The sequence below is a fragment of the Poecile atricapillus genome, chromosome 9 (genome assembly GCF_030490865.1).
Source record: "Poecile atricapillus isolate bPoeAtr1 chromosome 9, bPoeAtr1.hap1, whole genome shotgun sequence".
Taxonomy (NCBI): Eukaryota; Metazoa; Chordata; class Aves; order Passeriformes; family Paridae; genus Poecile; species Poecile atricapillus.
Genome location: NC_081257.1, coordinates 23,578,373 through 23,599,597, shown reverse-complemented (window position 1 = coordinate 23,599,597; position 21,225 = coordinate 23,578,373). Strand labels below are relative to the sequence as shown.

The 21,225-nt window shown below is 54.2% G+C and overlaps 1 protein-coding gene across 3 annotated transcripts in view; it reads right to left on the bottom strand.

Annotated features, from left to right (window-relative positions):
* GRM7 (glutamate metabotropic receptor 7) overlaps positions 1-21,225 on the bottom strand; it is a 236,553-nt gene that overhangs the window by 30,996 nt on the left and 184,332 nt on the right. The gene's annotated exons all lie outside the window — the stretch shown is intronic.

The window sequence follows — 21,225 nt, the reverse complement described above, 5'->3', positions numbered from 1 at the left end:
ACACCAACACCCACTGGAGGGGTGTTATCAACAGTCTGTAACACAGCAACACCCGCTGGAGGGGTGTTATCAACAGTCTGTAACACAGCAACACCCACTGGAGGGGTGATATCAACAGTCTGTGTGTGTAACACACCTGGACAGGTGATATCAACCTGTCTGTGTGTGTTACACACCAACACCCGCTGGAGGGGTGTTATCAACAGTCTGTGTGTGTTACACACCAACACCCGCTGGAGGGGTGTTATCAACAGTCTGTGTGTGTGTAACACACCTGGACAGGTGATATCAACAGTCTGTGTGTGTGTAACACACCAACACCCGCTGGAGGGGTGTTATCAACAGTCTGTGTGTGTGTTACACACCAACACCCGCTGGAGGGGTGTTATCAACAGTCTGTAACACACCAACACCCACTGGAGGGGTGATATCAACCTGTCTGTGTGTGTGACACACCTGGACAGGTGATATCAACCTGTCTGTGTGTGTTACACACCAACACCCGCTGGAGGGGTGTTATCAACAGTCTGTGTGTGTGTAACACAGCAACACCCGCTGGAGGGGTGTTATCAACAGTCTGTAACACACCAACACCCGCTGGAGGGGTGATATCAACAGTCTGTGTGTGTAACACACCAACACCCGCTGGAGGGGTGTTATCAACAGTCTGTAACACACCAACACCCGCTGGAGGGGTGTTATCAACAGTCTGTAACACACCAACACCCGCTGGAGGGGTGTTATCAACAGTCTGTAACACACCAACACCCACTGGAGGGGTGTTATCAACAGTCTGTAACACACCAACACCCACTGGAGGGGTGTTATCAACAGTCTGTAACACACCAACACCCACTGGAGGGGTGTTATCAACAGTCTGTTACACACCAACACCCGCTGGAGGGGTGATATCAATAGTCTGTGTTACACACCAACACCCACTGGAGGGGTGATATCAACAGTCTGCGTGTGTAACACACCAACACCCGCTGGAGGGGTGATATGAACCTGTCTGTGTGTGTTACACACCAACACCCACTGGAGGGGTGTTATCAACAGTCTGTAACACACCAACACCCACTGGAGGGGTGTTATCAACAGTCTGTGTGTGTGTAACACACCAACACCCGCTGGAGGGGTGTTATCAACAGTCTGTGTGTGTTACACACCAACACCCGCTGGAGGGGTGTTATCAACAGTCTGTAACACACCAACACCCGCTGGAGGGGTGATATCAACCTGTCTGTGTGTGTGTAACACACCAACACCCGCTGGAGGGGTGTTATCAACAGTCTGTGTGTGTGTAACACACCAACACCCGCTGGAGGGGTGATATCAACAGTCTGTAACACACCAACACCCACTGGAGGGGTGTTATCAACAGTCTGTGTGTGTGTAACACACCAACACCCGCTGGAGGGGTGATATCAACAGTCTGTAACACACCAACACCCGCTGGAGGGGTGTTATCAACAGTCTGTAACACAGCAACACCCGCTGGAGGGGTGTTATCAACAGTCTGTGTGTGTTACACACCAACACCCATTTTACACTGATTTTTCACCACTTTGCATGAGTCACACACCATGCCAGGCCAGGCTGCAGCACTGCACACACCAACACCCATTTTACACTGATTTTTCACCGTTTTGCAGGTGTTACACACCACGGGCCTGGCCAGGCTGCAGCAGCTCACACACAAATACCCAGAGTAAACAGGTTTTTAACCAATCTTCATGGTTAAAACCAGGCTGAGCAGGTCTGGCCAGGCTGCAGCAGTTCACACATAAATACCCAGTGTAAAGTCATTTTAAAGCAGTTTCTGTGTGTTACACACCAGGCCAGGCCAGGCTGCAGCAGTTCACACATAAATACCCGGTGTAAAGTCATTTTAAAGCAGTTTCTGTGTGTTACACACCAGGCCAGGCCAGGCTGCAGCACTGCACACACTCACACACACTCACACACACTCACACACACTCACACACACTCACCCCCCATTTCACACCCATTTTTAACCAGTTTGCAATGAAGATGTGGGAGCTGAGACCTTTGCACTGCAGCCACCGTGATGTCCCACACAAATCCCCTGCCTGATCCACAACAGCCTCACTGCTGGGGACTTTCAGTGGCCTTAACACAGTTCCCACAGCGAGTTATGGCACAGCTTTGGCTCATTTATTTACAGTGCACATCAGATCTGGACTGAAATAATTCTGATATAAATCAGGGTTTAGCTGAGCTGTAAGTTATAGAAGAGATGCTCTAATAACACAGGTTAGGAGAAATTTCTGACTTTTAAAAACATTGAGGAAGGTGGGATTTTTTTGCTTTTACTGTACTGTAATTCTCTACAATTCACTGAAATAACTTTGCAGAGGGTACACAAGGATTTCTGTGCTCGTGACGCTCAGCTGCGCTCATTACTGTGAAAAAATATCTCCAACTCAGAGAACAGGTACTGAGATGAGTATTCAAAGAAACCACAGGGATTAAAAATGTACTCTGCAAACATTCAGGGGTAGAAAAGCCTTTTTTACCTCCTTTTTTCTAAACTGTCTTTTCAGAGGACGCACGTAACGGATAAACCAGAACAATTCTGACGACTTGAGAGGATCCAGCACAATTAAAAGGCACAGAGACAGCACAGTCCAGGTGTGAGGCAGCTGAAGAGGCAGCAGCAGCATCTCTGCAGATCCTCTTCAGAAATTGAATATACAGGAAATCCAGAGATGGGAGAAGCGTCACACACTGAGGGTGGCTGTTCAGAACGCTGTTTCCTCTCCTCCTCCCATTCAGTGCTCAGCAGGCTGAACTTCTGGGGGGAGAACACTGGGAGAACAGCAGTGTTTCCAGCCTGGCCCTTGTGGTGTCCCAGAGCCAGCTCTGGGATCCTCACACCCTGTACAGAGCTCTGGGCATCCTCACACCCTGGACAGAGCTCTGGGCATCCTCACACCCTGGACAGAGCTCTGGGGATCCTCACACCCTGGACAGAGCCTGAGAGCCAGATCTGGGCATCCTCACACCCTGCACAGAGCTCTGGGCATCCTCATACCCTGGACAGAGCTCTGGGCATCCTCACACCCTGCACAGAGCTCTGGGCATCCTCACACCCTGTAGAGACCTCTGGGCATCCTCACATCCTGTACAGAGCTCTGGGCATCCTCACACCCTGTACAGAGCTCCAGAGCCAGATCTGGGGATCCTCACACCCTGCACAGAGCTCCAGAGCCAGCTCTGGGCATCCTCACACCCTGTACAGAGCTCTGGGGATCCTCACACCCTGTACAGTGTCCCAGAGCCAGCTCTGGGCATCCTCACACCCTGTACAGAGCTCTGGGCATCCTCACACCCTGTACAGAGCTCTGGGGATCCTCACACCCTGGACAGAGCTCTGGGGATCCTCACACCCTGCAGAGTGTCCCAGAGCCAGCTCTGGGGGTCCTGGGCACTGCACCAGTGCCTGAGACCCTCCCCAGGCACAGCAGCAGCTCCTGTGCCCAGGTGCCCAGAACTGCTCTGGATCCCTGCCCTCCTGAGCCCTCCTCAGCCCTCCTGTCCCCTCCTGTCCCCTCCTGAGCCTTCCTGTCCTCTCCTGTCCTGTCCTGAGCCCTCCTGTCCCCTCCTGTCCTGTCCTGAGCCTTCCTGTCCCCTCCTGAGCCTTCCTGTCCTCTCCTGTCCCCTCCTGTCCCCTCCTGTCCTCTCCTGTCCCCTCCTGTCCCCGTCACCCCGGGCAGCTCCGGATCCATCTCTCCCCTCATCCTGGGTGCTGTGAAGGCTGTCCCAGCACAGCAGACCAGGAACCCAGTTTGCTTTTTCCTGCAGGAAAGGGGTTGAAGGTGAAATGATTATTTAATCCAAGGGGTCTTCGGCAGCACCTCAGCACAGCTCCCACCCTGCAAATGCTGATGGGAGATAAAAGGCAGGGGAGAAAAGAGCGTTTGTAGAACAAGGAGGGATGAGTGACACACAAAGCTTCTCATGACAAATGGGAGCAGGGGAAGATAAGGGAAACTAATAGATATGCTTATTATGCAGAGCCTCAGTTTTATGTGTTTTATCTCTGCTTTGTGGTTTTACCAGTCAGACATAAAAATGCAGTTTACGTGAAACTATTTCATTTCTTATTTCACTCCTTCTGATAAATTCTCGGGAAGCATTTTAGATGAATGCAAATGGGAGACTTAAAGTACAAAGGATCAGATTTAACTGACAATGGGACTCTAATAACTCCTGCGTGCCTTTTACAGCTGGCTGCTGAACCCAGAAGCTCCCAAACCTGAGATTAAATTAAGAAATTAAGATGCAGATTTAGTGAGAGATGCTTGAACTTGCCATGAATGAGAACTGGGAGCGAGCTCATTCAGCCTGGAGGGGAGAAGGCTCTGGGGTGACCCAGCTGTGGCTTTGCAGGGCCTGGAGGAGCTACCAGAAACTGGAGAGAGAGCATTGGCAGGAGCCAGGGAATGGCTCCCAGTGCCAGAGGAAAGGGCTGGGTGGGATTTGGGCAGGAATTGTTCCCTGGCAGGGTGGAGAGCCCTGGCACAGGTGCCCAGAGCAGCTGGGGCTGCCCCTGGATCCCTGGCAGTGCCCAAGGCCAGGCTGGACACTGGGGCTGGAGCAGCTGGGACAGTGGGAGGTGACCCTGGGGCAGTGGGAGGTGACCCTGGGACAGGGGGAGGTGACCCTGGGACAGTGGGGGTGTCCCTGGGACAGTGGGGGTGTCCCTGCCATGGCTGGGGGGCACTGGGGGGGATTTGGGGTCCCTCCCGACCCAATTCCATGACTGGAAGTGCTGCCAGAGGAAACCCAGGCTTTCCAAAACCCTTCTGGTGTTGGTGTCCCAGGCCACTCCCCTGGAGGGTTTGAAGCCACATCTGCTGTGACAGAAGGACAAAGTCACTCTGAAGGGTCTCCCTCACTCACATCTCCTCTCTCAAGCAGACTCTGACTTCTGACAAATTCTAACTTCACACACTGCCTTGCAAATGCAGGGACTTTGAAGCAAGCGCTGGAGAAAACCCAACCCTGAGGACATCATTCACATGCAAAAGCACCTAGATTTTATCACTTCTTTTACATAAGTGATTTCCATTTGAATTTTAGATTTTTATGTTTTCCAGATTCTTGCTTTATTCATGCAAATCACAAAAATTGCCCTCAAAACCTTGAGAGAAAATTGGACTGGTCTGGAATACACACATCTAATAACGGGCAATTTTTATAGAACAAAATTTATCAGTGGCTGATTTTGCACCCACTGTGATTTCTCTGGGAAGCACTGCAGGACCAGGCCTCTGTCTCTGCCAGCCCAGGAGAGATTTCCAGCTGCTGGGCCAGAAGAACTGAACTTACAGTTTATATAACAACTCAGAGCTTTGAAAAGTCCCTTTAGGAGTCAGTAATCCTTTTTTGCAGGCTACAGCTTTGCCTTCACTCTAATCAGGAGCAACTGCTCCTCTTTTCTAATTCAGCTTTCTAATTATGCACTGAATTGTGTTATGTTGCAATATGGAAATAAAGTGGTAACTTGAGATATTTTTGGACTCGTGCTATTACAAGCCAATTTATCTCACTTTTATATGGGAATTAAAACAAATGTTCTTACAGATGAAGTAGATGGTTTATAAATCTCCCAGAAGGCTTTTCCAGGTCATCTCAAGATTCTATCTCATTCTCTACATTATGTTGTGCAAACATAAGAAGGAGAAACATTTTTTAATAAAAATTAAAATTAGCTTTCCCTGCTCTGTGCGTTTGCACGGACACGGGAGGGGGAAGGACCCGAGTGCCAAGGTGGCCTGGGACATTTCGGTGTCCAGGGGGGGCTGAGGGTGCTCCTCCCTCCTTCAGGAGCCCTGCAGCCCCCCTGAGAGCCCAAACCCCCCTGGCCATGCCCCAGAGCAGCTGGGGATGCAGGCTCCGACAGCTCCATCCTCCCCGGGCTGCCCAGGGCAGCAGGAGCAGAGCCAGCCAGGAGCCCTGCAGCTCCTGCCCCACAATCAGGAACCCTTCAGGCCCTGCCCAGCCCCAGTTCCCGACTGATGATGATGAAATGACTGCAGGGAATTCCCAGATTCCCCCCTGTGCCCCTGTGCCCCGGGAACACAGGCACCTTCCTCTGCTGAGGGCCATCCCTCAGAGGCCACCCCGAGGCAGGGAACAGCAGCCCTGTGGGGATGAAGATGCTCAGATGTACACTGCCAAGGTCCACAAACAAACTGCACCCAGGAACAAGTCACAGGAGCTGTGCTGGGGGAGGCTGTGACAGCAGAAACAGCAGGGCAGGCACAGAGAGCCTTTTGGGATGAATGTGGGATGGCAGGGCATCAGCCCCACCACTGAACTGTAAATTCTGTGCTTGGCAGTTATAGCAAAGGTGACACTGAGGGGTGGGATGGGATTTTAGTGTCAGAAAATGTCCCTTCAGGGCTTGCCTGTCGTGCAGCCTGGCAGTGCCAGCGTGCCCAAAGAGCCCCTCTGCTCCTGGGAATGGGCTGCAGATCCCAGAACCCCAGACTGGGACCAGACTGGGACAGAACCCCAGGGCTGGGCTGGGAGGGACCTCAGAGCCCCCCCCAGTGCTCCCCTGACATGGCAGGGACACCTCCCACTGTCCCAGGGTCACCTCCCACTGTCCCAGGGTCACCTCCCCCTGTCCCAGGGTCACCCCCACTGTCCCAGGGTCACCCCCAGTGTCCCAGGGTCACCTCCCAGTGTCCCCAGGGTCACCTCCCCCTGTCCCAGGGTCACCCCCACTGTCCCAGGGTCACCCCCACTGTCCCCAGGGACACCTCCCCCTGTCCCAGGGACACCTCCCCCTGTCCCAGGGACACCTCCCCCTGTCCCAGGTGCTCCCAATGTCCAGCCTGGCCCTGGGCACTGCCAGGGATCCAGGGACAGCCCCAGCTGCTCTGGGAATTCCATCCCAGCCCCTGCTCACCCTGCCAGGGAATAATTCCTGCCCAATACCCAATTTATGCCAACAAAATGAGAATTCCTCGAATAGAAGCATGTAAAAGCCAGGCCTGCTGAGGGCAGGATCACGGCACAGCCCCAGTGGCAGTGTTCCACAGGCAGGAATGCTGAGAGGGATCATGGCCCAGCGTGTTCCTCACAGCAGGAGGCTCAGCATCAAAAGGCAAACTCAGTCACATTCCCAGAGAGTCACAGCTGCAGAGGCCACAAGGAACAGCAGCCAGCACCAGGGAACGGGACTGAAAGGACAAATTCCCAATTCCCAGTGCCTGCATGGTAAAACTGCTCCTCCTGATGTCCCCGTGTCAGAGCCACCGTTCATCTTCACGTCCCAAGAGCAGCCAGCACATCGAGATTTCCAGCTTGTGGTTCACAGGCAAACATGTGGAGGAGAGTTGAATGTCTGTATTTTAAATATCTCAGTTATTCCAGCTAAATATTTTATACAGCTTGTTCCCTTATATTAGGAACTTCCTTATGCAAGAAATTTGCATGCACCCAAAATAAACGTTTATGGGTTATATCTATAACTGCTGTGATAATTCAAAATAGCGAATGCTGAAGCACTTGCTCTGAGGGTTCTGATGCAGATGCAGAAGAGGAGGAATTTTGTCCCTGCAAGAGAAACTCTAACAGCTTATCTGGAAGGAAATTAAATTAGCCAGATAATTGGACAGAGCAGCAATGGGAAAGCAAGTGGTGCTCTCAAACAGCATCTGATGGCTGGGAGAGGAACTGAGGCAGAGCCCTGCGAGGAGAGGGGGTTTGGAGCCAGCTCAGGGCATCCCCAGCACCGAGCAGGAGCAGCTCTGCCTCCCTGGGGGCTCATCCCTGCCACGGAGCTCTGCAGCCTGCCCTCCCTGCAGGGCGGGGATCCTGGGCATCCTGGGGATCCTGTGGAGTCCTGTAGATCCCTGGGGATCCTGGGGAGCCGTGGGGATCCTGGGGAGCCGTGGGGATCCTGGGGAGCCGTGGGGATCCCTGGGGAGCTCTGTGGATCCCTGTGGAGCCGTGGGGATCCTGTGGATCCCTGTGGATCCTGTGGAGCCTTGTGGATCCTGTGGATCGTGTGGAGCCCTGTGGAGCCCCGTGGATCCCTGTGGATCGTGTGGAGCCCTGTGGATCCCTCTGGATCCCTCTGGATCCCTGCGGATCCCCATGGACCCAGGGTGGGCTGTGATCCCTGTGGATACTGTGGATCCCTGTGGATCCCCGTGGATCCCTGGATCCCTGTGGATCCCCATGGACCCAGGGTGGGCTGTGATCCCTGTGGATCCCTGTGGATCCCCGTGGATCCCTGTAGAGCCCTGTGGATCCCTGTAGAGCCCTGGACCCAGGGTGGGCTGTGATCCCTGTGGATCCCTGTGGATCCCCATGGACCCAGGGTGGGCTGTGATCCCCGTGGATCCCCGTGGATCCCCGTGGATCCCTGGACCCAGGGAGGGCTGTGATCCCTGTGGATCCTGTGGATCCCTGTGGATCCCTGTAGAGCCCTGTGGATCCCTGGATCCAGGGAGGGCTGTGATCCCTGTGGATCCTGTGGATCCCTCTGGATCCCTCTGGACCCAGGGAGGGCTGTGATCCCTGTGGATCCCCATGGACCCAGGGAGGGCTGTGATCCCTGTGGATCCCCATGGACCCAGGGAGGGCTGTGATCCCTGTGGATCCCCGTGGATCCCTGTGGATCCCTGGATCCCTGTAGAGCCCTGTGGATCCCTGGATCCCCGTGGATCCCTGTGGATCCAGGGAGGGCTGTGATCCCTGTGGATCCCCGTGGATCCCTGTGGATCCCTGGATCCAGGGAGGGCTGTGATCCCTGTGCTGCCCAGGGGGAGGATGTGCCCCTCCTGCCCCGTCCCTGCCAGCAGGGCTGGTGACAGCCCAGGCCCAGAGCAGCTTCTCGTCCCTCTCCTGGCTCCTCTTCCCTTTGTCCCCTGCGTGTCCCCAGGTGATGGACACAATCTGCAGTGGGTGAATTTGTGGGGTCCCAGCCCTGGGTGCTCCCCAGAGCCCTCCTGGCCCTGCTGCTGGGTCACCCAAGGCTCTGGGGGTGATCAGAGGTTCCAGGCACAGCAGAGGGAAGAGCTGCAGAAACCCCATTATCAATCCTCAGAACTGCCTGCCATCTCTTGCTTGGCACTCCTGTTTGTGATCATGGCTCTGAAATAAAGTTACACATCACTAAAGGAGACAAACACAAAGTGCAGCAGGAGTAATGTATATCCTCAACCTCTATTATTAAAATAATGGCTTTTCCCTCTCTCACAGGCTGAGCACTTGGCTTTTTTGAGCTAGGAATAATTCTTCACCTGTCACTTCTTCCAAAAAACAAAAAAAAAAACCGAAAAAGAAAAGCCAAAAAAAAAAAGGGAAAGGAAAAAAAGAGAAAGCCTTCATTTCATAGCTCCCCCTCACCACTGCACTGCTAAATTGACTGACACACAATCCTGGCATTTTCGGGTATTCAGAGCCAGACTCTGGCTGCTGTTGTAAATCATATTTCTCCACACTTACTGCATTTTATTCATTTTATACATGACCAGAGATTAGAGTTCAAATGAAACAGATTTTGCTATCCTTCTTATATTCCAAACGTCACCAGTCTAGAAATCTTTAATTTTACTCACTTCAACTATTGAATAATTCAATGTAAAAGGAGAAAAAACCAACCCTGCAACCCTCAGTATGAGATTTTGAGGAAAATAAAGTGGGACCCCAGGGCTGTGTCTCTGCAGGATGGTGGCACTGGGATGTCCCCAGGGACACACGATGTCCCCACCACACCAGGATTTTCCAAGCCCTGCCATCACAAACATCTGCAAATGCCAAAATCCCCATCCTCAGTTTTAAGAGGAGCTGTGGAAGCTTCTAGAGAATTCCATCAGCCCAAGCATGGCCACCCAGCACAGCAGAATGTCCTGGCTGGGCCCTGAACTTCCCAGAAACATTCCCAGGATCAAATATTGCTTTGGAGGATGGAGCCTCCCCCCACACCCCCCTTCCCCAGCAAACAGCTCACAGTGAGCAGCAGGCAGAGCTCTCCCACAACTTCCCTTCAATTATTAAAGCACCCCAGAACAGAAAATAAACTCAGCTCAAACCATTGCAAGCCAATTCCATTTACCTGAGATGGAGGAAGGAGCACGAGGAATATCAGTGGAAGATTATAAAGAGACAAGCCAAGCTGCAGTTAATGTGTGTGTAAGTAAACACACAGATGGGCACCTGGCAATGCCTTCAGGAATGGTCCTGTGAGGAATCACTTCTGAAGAACCTGGCACACTGAGAAACCACACAGAGTTCTGGAATTTCACTCTGCAGCCAGCCAGGATACACAGAGCTAAGAAATTGCCAGAAAATCCCAAAGAAGAAAAAGGTATTTTTTAAAAAAACAACTTCAGGTGCTTAACCTCATGCTGGTCATGTGTTCAGGTAAACCTCTCTGATCAGGAACTAAATGTTCTTCCAAGCAGTCTCCATCAGAGCAAAGGAGGTGCTGGCATTGAGTTCTCTAGACAGGAGAACCTGGAGGGATGTTTGGGTTTCCTTGGAAAACCCACAGTAACTTTTAGGTTCCTCTGTGCTCCCACACAGGAGGAGCCTTTCCCTGGAGTGAAAAAACCCAAAGCTTGGGGAAGAACAGGCAGTGGCAGGACGAGGGAATGGCTTCCCACTGCAGAGGGCAGGGTGGGGGCACTGGGAGGGAGCTGATATTCCAAACCCACTGCTGGAAGCTGCAGGGATCCACAGAGAGGAGCCCACATTGCTCTGCCACCCTCTGCACGGAGCCACAGAGCCCGGGGAAAGGCAAGGAAACACCTCAGAGCACAGGGACTCATCCCCCAGGGAACAGCAGGGTGGACACCCAGCAGCAGCAGCAGCTCCTGGAAGCCCCTGGGGCTCTCAGCTGGGCTCAGAGCCCCCAGGAACCCCAGGGTGGGCAGCTGGGGCTCCTGGCCAGGCTCCAGCTCTCTCCTCCCAGGCACAGCAGCTCCTGGAGCAGCTCTGGATGTGCCCAGGTTGTCATGGCAATGGGAACTCGGGGAGCTGCAGCTTTGCCTTGACAGCCCTGGAAAATACTGCCAGAATGATTCCTCCTGTAGAGGGGAGGCACAAATGCCCCCCTGGCTCTTTAACAGTCTGGGGGTTGCAGTTCTGTTTTAGTGCCCAGTAAATCACACAGCCACACGTTAGGACAGCGAGCAGCCCCCTCACTGAAGGTATTCAGGTCTTGCAAAATTAAATCCATCATCCAGAATAAATGCAAGCACCGTTAAGAGTTCCCAATCACACACAGCAATCTAATCCTGAGAAAACAAAGCAAAAGGAACAAGTCAAGCCTTCAGCCAGCCTTACAAGAGGGACTGGCCCAGGCCAGCAGCACAAGGCAGCCCCAGGACAGGGTTTCTCCTGCTCTGACTGGGGTTCAAACCGAGCTGTAATCGAGTGCCCAGCGCACTCGGGCTCTCCTGACTGTCCAGCTGCAGTCCTGCCAGCATGAAAAGCCAGGAATTCCAGCCCAGGCCGTGCCCCTGATGAGAGCACAGATCCCCACAGAAGGTTCAGCTTGCTTACAGAGCAAGCTTCAACTCTTTTTCTGTCCTTTCACTCCAGCTCTGCCTCCCCTGATCCAGCCACATGAGAGTTTGATTTATATCCAGCCAGTCTGGCCCACTTGGAAGGCTTTCCCTGAGATCAAACTGCTCTTTTTCTGAGACACTACAGTTAATAAATTCTCTTTGCCTCCACTTGCTTCAGCAAGTGAACATCCTTGATCTCCCAACACACCAAACTCACCCCAAACCTTCCCCTGTCCAAAATGAAACCCTCTGGCCTTCTCAGGAGAACAAAGCTGTGCACAGCTGGGTGCCAGATGTTCAGGGAGCAGCCAGCTCTGACCCTGCAGCTTGCTCCCACTCTGGATCGGTGCAGCTGAGACCCTGCAGGGAGAGCAGCCCAACCACACAGCCCCTGGGCAGTCACTGTGTCCCCAGCACCCCGGGGGTGTTCTCTGCACAGAGCCCAGCCAGGTTCATCCTGCACAGAACCCAGCCAGGTTCATCTCACACAGCCCAGCCAGGTTCATCCTGCACAGCCCAGCCAGGTTCATCTCACACAGCCCAGCCAGGTTCATCTCACACAGCCCAGCCAGGTTCATCCTGCACAGAGCCCAGCCAGGTTCATCTCACACAGCCCAGCCAGGTTCATCTCACACAGCCCAGCCAGGTTCATCTCACACAGCCCAGCCAGGTTCATCCTGCCCAGCCCAGCCAGGTTCATCTCACACAGCCCAGCCAGGTTCATCTCACAGAGCCCAGCCAGGTTCCTCCTGCACAGAGCCCAGCCAGGTTCATCTCACACAGCCCAGCCAGGTTCATCCTGCACAGCCCAGCCAGGTTCATCTCACACAGCCCAGCCAGGTTCATCTCACACAGCCCAGCCAGGTTCATCTCACACAGCCCAGCCAGGTTCATCCTGCCCAGCCCAGCCAGGTTCATCTCACACAGCCCAGCCAGGTTCATCTCACAGAGCCCAGCCAGGTTCCTCCTGCACAGAACCCAGCCAGGTTCATCCTGCACAGCCCAGCCAGGTTCATCTCACAGAGCCCAGCCAGGTTCATCTCACACAGCCCAGCCAGGTTCATCCTGCACAGCCCAGCCAGGTTCATCTCACACAGCCCAGCCAGGTTCATCTCACACAGCCCAGCCAGGTTCCTCTCACAGAGCCCAGCCAGGTTCCTCTCACACAGCCCAGCCAGGTTCATCCTGCACACAGCCCAGCCAGGTTCATCCTGCACAGCCCAGCCAGGTTCATCTCACACAGCCCAGCCAGGTTCATCTCACACAGCCCAGCCAGGTTCATCCTGCACAGCCCAGCCAGGTTCATCCTGCACACAGCCCAGCCAGGTTCATCTCACACAGCCCAGCCAGGTTCATCCTGCACAGAACCCAGCCAGGTTCATCTCACACAGCCCAGCCAGGTTCATCCTGCACAGCCCAGCCAGGTTCATCCTGCACAGAGCCCAGCCAGGTTCCTCTCACACAGCCCAGCCAGGTTCATCCTGCACACAGCCCAGCCAGGTTCATCTCACACAGCCCAGCCAGGTTCATCTCACACAGCCCAGCCAGGTTCATCTCACACAGCCCAGCCAGGTTCATCTCACACAGCCCAGCCAGGTTCATCCTGCACAGCCCAGCCAGGTTCATCCTGCACAGAGCCCAGCCAGGTTCATCTCACACAGCCCAGCCAGGTTCATCTCACACAGCCCAGCCAGGTTCATCCTGCACAGAACCCAGCCAGGTTCATCTCACACAGCCCAGCCAGGTTCATCTCACACAGCCCAGCCAGGTTCATCCTGCACAGAGCCCAGCCAGGTTCATCCTGCACAGCCCAGCCAGGTTCATCCTGCACAGCCCAGCCAGGTTCATCTCACACAGCCCAGCCAGGTTCATCTCACACAGCCCAGCCAGGTTCCTCTCACACAGCCCAGCCAGGTTCCTCTCACACAGCCCAGCCAGGTTCATCTCACACAGCCCAGCCAGGTTCATCCTGCACAGCCCAGCCAGGTTCATCCTGCACAGCCCAGCCAGGTTCATCCTGCACAGCCCAGCCAGGTTCATCCTGCACAGAGCCCAGCCAGGTTCATCTCACACAGCCCAGCCAGGTTCATCTCACACAGCCCAGCCAGGTTCATCTCACACAGCCCAGCCAGGTTCATCTCACAGAGCCCAGCCAGGTTCATCTCACACAGCCCAGCCAGGTTCATCTCACACAGCCCAGCCAGGTTCATCTCACAGAGCCCAGCCAGGTTCATCCTGCACAGCCCAGCCAGGTTCATCCTGCACAGAGCCCAGCCAGGTTCATCCTGCACAGCCCAGCCAGGTTCATCTCACACAGCCCAGCCAGGTTCCTCTCACACAGCCCAGCCAGGTTCATCCTGCACAGCCCAGCCAGGTTCACCCTGCACAGCCCAGCCAGGTTCATCTCACACAGCCCAGCCAGGTTCATCCTGCACAGCCCAGCCAGGTTCCTCTCACACAGCCCAGCCAGGTTCATCTCACACAGCCCAGCCAGGTTCATCCTGCACAGCCCAGCCAGGTTCATCTCACACAGCCCAGCCAGGTTCATCCTGCACAGCCCAGCCAGGTTCATCCTGCACAGCCCAGCCAGGTTCATCCTGCACAGAGCCCAGCCAGGTTCATCTCACACAGCCCAGCCAGGTTCATCCTGCACAGCCCAGCCAGGTTCATCTCACACAGCCCAGCCAGGTTCATCCTGCACAGAGCCCAGCCAGGTTCATCCTGCACAGCCCAGCCAGGTTCATCTCACACAGCCCAGCCAGGTTCCTCTCACACAGCCCAGCCAGGTTCCTCTCACACAGCCCAGCCAGGTTCATCTCACACAGCCCAGCCAGGTTCATCCTGCACAGCCCAGCCAGGTTCATCCTGCACAGCCCAGCCAGGTTCATCCTGCACAGCCCAGCCAGGTTCCTCTCACACAGCCCAGCCAGGTTCATCTCACACAGCCCAGCCAGGTTCCTCTTGCTCTGGCCACTGCAGGTGTTTATTTCTGGCAGCAGGTACCTCATGTGCATCCTGTCCCCTCCTGTCCTGCCTGCCTGAGGGGACACAGCCTCACCCAGCCCTTCCCTGGGGCTGCTGAATCCCAGAACCACCGAGGCTGGAGATCACCTCCATCATCAGCCTCTGGCTCAGCCCAGCCTCGGCACCCAGAGCAGAGCCAGGGAGGGCGACCCCACCACTGCCCTCTGCACTGAGGCAACCCAGTATTCCCAGTATTCCCTCCCAGTATGTTCAACCAGCATGCAGGACCTCAAACCAACCCCACAAAACATTCCCTGCCCACCTGATGGCCAGGAAGTGACCGATGGCCCCAGCCCTGCCCGTGGTCACTTCACTTCCCCCAGAGCTACAAATCCCAAAAAGTCAGCTGCAATCTTTCAATGTCAGTGAAGTTTCACCCAGCCCATATTGAGAATCTATTCCATATATTTGCATACAAAGTAAGATCTAATTCTGCTTGGAGACCTTCAGGGGAATTTGAAGTGCAAGCCAGTGTCAGTGCAGGGAGAGGGAAGGGATAACCCTACACTTATTACTTCTCTTTAAGCACCTTTGGAGTAGAGTGCTGGCAATAAAAAGCACTGACAAACATACATCTATGCAGCAAGCCATTTTTTCAGTGACTTTTGAAATGATAATGTAATTATTAGTTAAAGCAGAGCATTTACATATTGCTTTGGCTACTTAGAATAAACCTTGTTATGGCTGGACATGTCCTGTGCCACCACAGTGCTGAGTACGGGGTGTGGAACGTGCTGGGGGACTAAAGGCTGCAGCCAAGTACCCAGAGCAGTCAGCAATTCATTTATTCTTACACCTGGGTAACTCATTTATTCATTTATTGGCATGCCCAGAGCAGCTGGGGCTGCCCCTGGATCCCTGGCAGTGCCCAGGGCCAGGCTGGACATTGGGGCTGGAGCAGCTGGGACACTGGGAGGTGTCCCTGGGACAGTGGGAGGTGTCCCTGCCATGGCTGGGGGGCACTGGGGGGGATTTGAGGTCCCTCTCAACTGAGAAACCATTCTATGAAAACCATTTCATTTTCTGAAGGATGATGTTCCTGACCAGCCATCGTTAGGAGCTTAAACCCTGGCACGAGGAAAATAATTCCTTGTATGAAAGAAAACCAATTTAAACGACAAAACGACAAAAAAAATGGTCAGACGTGGGGTGTGGGCAGCAGCTCCAGCCCCACACAGGCTGCTCAGATGTCCCTGCAAGAACGATGAACCCCAGAGCTCACCCTTGGCTCTGCCAGCAGCCAGCAGCATCCCCCTGGGGGAAAATGCCCTTTGTGCCACAGCAGGACCGTGACAGCCCCGGTCCCTGCCCAGCCGGGGCTCCTGTGCCCTCCCAGCACTGCCCAGCTCCAAAGGGGCTGCCCTGACCCCTCCTCACCGCCCATCCCACGGGGAGACACCGGGAGCACGGGCAGGTACCGGGAGCGGCACCGGGACCAGCACCAGGATCAGCACCGGGATCAGCACCGGGAGCACGGGCAGGCTTCGGGACCAGCACCGGGATCAGCACCGGGATCAGCACCGGGATCAGCACCGGGAACACGGGCAGGCACCGGGATCAGCACCGGGAACACGGGCAGGCACCGGGACCAGCACCGGGATCAGCACCGGGACCAGCACCGGGAACACGGGCAGGCTTCGGGACCAGCACCAGGACCAGCACCGGGAGCAGCACCGGGATCAGCACCGGGAACACGGGCAGGCTTCGGGACCAGCACCGGGAGCAGCACCGGGATCAACACCGGGAGCACGGGCAGGCTTCGGGACCAGCACCGGGACCGGCACCGGGACCAGCACCGGGACCACGGGCAGGCACCGGGACCAGCAACGGGACCAGCACCGGGAGCACGGGCAGGCTCCGGGACCAGCACCGGGACCGGCACCGGGACCAGCACCGGGACCAGCACCGGGACCAGCACCGGGACCAGCAACGGGACCAGCACCGGGAGCACGGGCAGACTTCGGGACCAGCACCGGGAGCACGGGCAGGCTCCGGGACCAGCACCGGGACCGGCACCGGGACCAGCACCGGGACCACGGGCAGGCACCGGGACCAGCACCGGGACCTGCTCATTCTCTCCCTTACTCCTCTCAGAGCCGAGCGAGCGTGCATTTAATTAACTCCGTGATTGGAGCCAGCCAATTCTTGTCGCTACTAATGGCTCACAATTAGAACACACCGTTGCCATGGCAACTTCCCGGAGCATCATCATCATCATCATCCGCGCCCGGCTCTGCGCAATCCCCGGGCTCCGTGACACGCACATGGGCGGTTATTGTTATGCTAAACCGGGAATGGGTAATCCCACAATACAAGATCATTTAGGTGCTCATTTAAATGAGATTTAATTACAAAAAGTCTGTCGTTTTAGGACCTGCCAAATTCCAGTCGTTCCACGATCCCCCGTATCTTTGGGAGGGACCCGTGAGCACCAACACTAACCCAGAGCAGCAGGGAAGAGCTTCTCTCTTAATTAACTAACGCTGCCTTTTTAGGGTAAGAACAACCCAAATCTCCATCTCAGATCAGCCGCTGCGGTGCCAATTTCCAGCAATGGAGCGGGCTGTGAGGAAGCGATGCCCTGTCCTGCAGGATCCCAGCGCAGCTCCCATTCCTCATCATCATCCCTCAGCTCCGAGGGAACGCTCAGATCTCCTCCCACACGCCAGTCAGACCTCAGAGATAACACTCGGAATTATTCACACCTCCCTATCCGCAGCTTCATTTGGGGTGCTCACATTGACAGCAGGCTGGGGAGAAAAAGCCGAGTTTTAATCCCAAAGCAGCTCACGTGTTTAACCCATCCGTGGCCCGACAGCAGTTAACGAGACACTAATGTGAACCTGAAAGTCCAAAACATTATATAGAATCAATATATAAACATGAAATATGTGTTAACAGAATAAAAAAGCAGAGCCTGGTTAGTGCTGCCTTCAGCGCTGTGAAAGTTGCCCAGAGCAGCTCCCTCAACTCCTGTGGAGCCACCAGGAAATACAACCTGAACCTGGGACAAAATCCACTGGAAATACAACCTGAACCTGGGACAAAATCCACTGGAAATACAACCTGAACCTGGGCCAAAATCCACTGGAAATACAACCTGAACCTGGGCCAAAATCCACTGGAAATACAACCTGAAACTGGGACAAAATCCACTGGAAATACAACCTGAACCTGGGACAAAATCCACTGGAAATACAACCTGAACCTGGGACAAAATCCACTGGAAATACAACCTGAACCTGGGACAAAATCCACCTGCTGCCAGTGCTGGGACAGACAACACCAGCACAACAGCTGGGACTGTGCTCCTGTGGGACATGGGGGGCTCTGAACTGGGACAGACTGGGGTCTGAACTGGGACAGGCTGGACTCTGAACTGGGACAGGCTGGGCTCTGAACTGGGACAGACTGGGCTCTGAACTGGGACATGGTGGGCTCTGAACTGGGACAGACTGGGCTCTGAACTGGGACAGACTGGGACCTGAACTGGGACAGACTGGGCTCTGAACTGGGACAGACTGGGGTCTGCCCAAGGAAATCCTCGCTCGGGTCCCACCAGACCCAAACACAGCCAGGGCTCTGCTCTGCACCAACGGGGACAGCTGAGCTCCCTTCCTTATCTTCAGCCCTTATCAGATTTCATCTTCCAGTCAATAAAACCTGCTGAAACAACATTGATCCTCAACTTCTGCAGAATCAAATCACTTGTCTTCCTTGGTCCTCCAATTAAGGCACCAGAATAAATCTTAACTGCTCCCTAATACCAGTTTTCACAAGACTTTCTTCACCTCTAATCACATTTAAGCACCTTGGCCAAACCAATTGATTTCCACTGCTTTTCCTTCCCACCACGGAAGAGTCTGTGCTGAGCTTTCCCTGCACCCCTGGAAGAGAATTCAGCTCACTGCTGAATTACTGCTGCTAGCTCAGCTGTTAGGCAGGATCTGCTCCACTACTAAAAAGAGCTATCTTGTCTCCAAATGATATTCAATTATCTCCATTAAACATTCCAGGCTGCTCTGATGCTGGAGATGTAAATCAGAGGGAACAAGAGGAAGATGAGAGCATATTGTTCATCACATGTTTTGTCCTCCTACTCCCTCTGCGCTCTCTTAAATAATCGTCTCTAGAGGTAAGGCCAGCACAGATCTTGTGAACACTCCAGTTATTCCATTTACAGGACACACACAATTGCTGAAACCATGAGACTCCTGGGCAGGGCTGAACCTCAGCTTTCCCTGCTGTGGCAGAGGCAGTGAAGGGCTGAATGGATGGTGTTTAATGAGCAATTAACAGTGCAAGAAATACAAACATGCCCCAAAATCACTTTTGACTTGCTAGGGTTGGGACACAAATGTTTTGCTTCGGTCTACAAGAATTCATTGTTGTTTCTCTTTAACCTTCTGCTAAGTTTATGCCTCCACGACAAAACATGAGGCAATTTCTGTGATGAGCATGATGGTTTCTACTTTTATTATTGTTAAATGCCCGCTTAAACCACTTAAAACAACAAACAAATCCTTCAAGTCAATATTTTTGCGTCCATCTCTTATGTAGAGATGCACTGGGTGAAACTCTTTTTGCTTTGCATTGGATTGGCCTTGCTAGACTGGAAATGGTCTTTGCAGAGCAGCTCTTCTCTCCCACTGCAAGGACAGCTGTGTTTAGCTCTGGTGTGCACAGGGGAGCTGATGTTTGGTGTCACAGGGTCTCTCCCACAGATTTCTCTCCAGGATCCACAGAGCCCTCGCTCTGCTCTGTGGAGAGGAGAGTACCAGTGCCTGCAGCTTGGGAATTTTTACTGATTTTGGAGGGAAATTTTGGCTGAAGGAGGGTGGGTTTAGGTTGGATATTAGGAAGAAATTCTTCCTGGAATGGGGAGCCCCTGGCACAGAATTCCCAGAGCAGCTGGGGCTGTCCCTGGATCCCTGGCAGTGCCCAAGGCCAGGCTGGACATTGGGGCTGGAGCAGCTGGGACAGTGGGAGGTGTCCCTGGGACAGTGGGAGGTGACCCTGGGACAGGGGGAGGTGTCCCTGGGACAGTGGGAGGTGACCCTGGGACAGTGGGAGGTGTCCCTGGGACAGTGGGAGGTGTCCCTGGGACAGTGGGAGGTGACCCTGGGACAGTGGGAGGTGACCCTGCCATGGCAGGGGGACACTGGGGGGGATTTGGGGTCCTTCCCACCCAAACCATTCATGAATAGCTGACTCCAAGGCTGAGTGTTCTCCTCCTGCCACAGTGGTTTGGTTTCCCCTGGCAGTGCCCGTGGGCAGTGGCTCTCTGTGGCACCCATCCCGTGAGCTCTCTCCAAACAAGGCTTCACCTGGCTCCTCCTGCTCCTCTCCTGGCAGTTTTCCTTGCTCCTTCCATTTTGTTCCTGTTTATTCTAAAAGAAACAGGAGAAAATCTCCACTTCAGCCATGAAGGATGCTCCTTCTGCAGGGGCTGCTCCACTCGGGGCCCTTTGCAGGGCACAGCCACCACAGGAGGTGACAGGAGTGCTCAGGAGCTGTCCTGGCTGCTGCAAGCCCCAGTCAAAGCAAACCCTGACTCCAGCAAGAGAATGGAGAAACATCAGCGTAACTGCAGATTTGTGTGGAAGAAGCCCTTCATGGCTTTGCTCCTGGATGAGCTCAGAAGCAGCAGCTGTGATTTGTGCCTGCAAATCCCCAGGCTGTGTTTGCAGAGCAGAGCCTGGCTGTGCTGGGCTCTCACAGGCCTGGGCTGGCTCTGCTGCTCTGGGATGCTCTGCACAGAGATGAACTCTGCTCCAAACAGAGCAGCAGCAAAGGGAGCCCAGGCTTTCTGCAGCAGAACTCAGGCTGAGCTCTATCCCCGGCCCCAGCACAGTGCCCTGGCCTGTGTCACCCTGCAGGGGACAATCCTGCAGGGACTGGCACAGGGGACAGCCCCCAGGGCTGCCCAGAGCACCCCACCTCAGCCCCTGCCATGGGCTCTGCTCAGACTGCACTCTGGAAGAGAATCAGGAATGTTCCAGTCCCTCTGGGAAACCACATCATCTTCGTGCTACGCTTACCTTAAGCCTTGCATACGCAGGAAATGCAAAATATTCATTAAAATCACAGAATTGCCTTTGGGATCACCAAATCCCATCATCAACCCAGCACCCCCAGCACATTCACCACATCACCTCCTGAAATGCCACACTCACACTTGTTCTGAACACTGCCAAGGATGGCTTCCCCATGCCTGCAGAAATACATTATCCCAAATTGAAATTGCACAGAAATGCAAACAACCCGACCCTCCCCTGTCTGGAGGGAGTTCTTTTGTGATGGATTCCTTTTTAACTCGCTCTGAAGAGCTGTTCCATAGCTCTACAGCCACCCCTCGTTCCTGTGCGTGGCTGCCCCGAGCCCAGCAGGACTCAGGGTTAATCCCAGGACAGGGCTTTGCAAGGCTGAGATTCCCTGGGCAGCCTCAGGAATTCAGCATTTCAATTTTCAGGAAAAACCCCCCCAGCCACACCCAGCAGCGTGGCATGCTTGATGCAGGAGCTCTGCTGGGGAAATTATGTTGTCAGCCCAAGTGAATTTGACATTCAGAGATATCACAACGCAAGCAAAGAGAAAAAGTTTCATCAACACACGGTAATTACTGCCCTGGACTCCACAG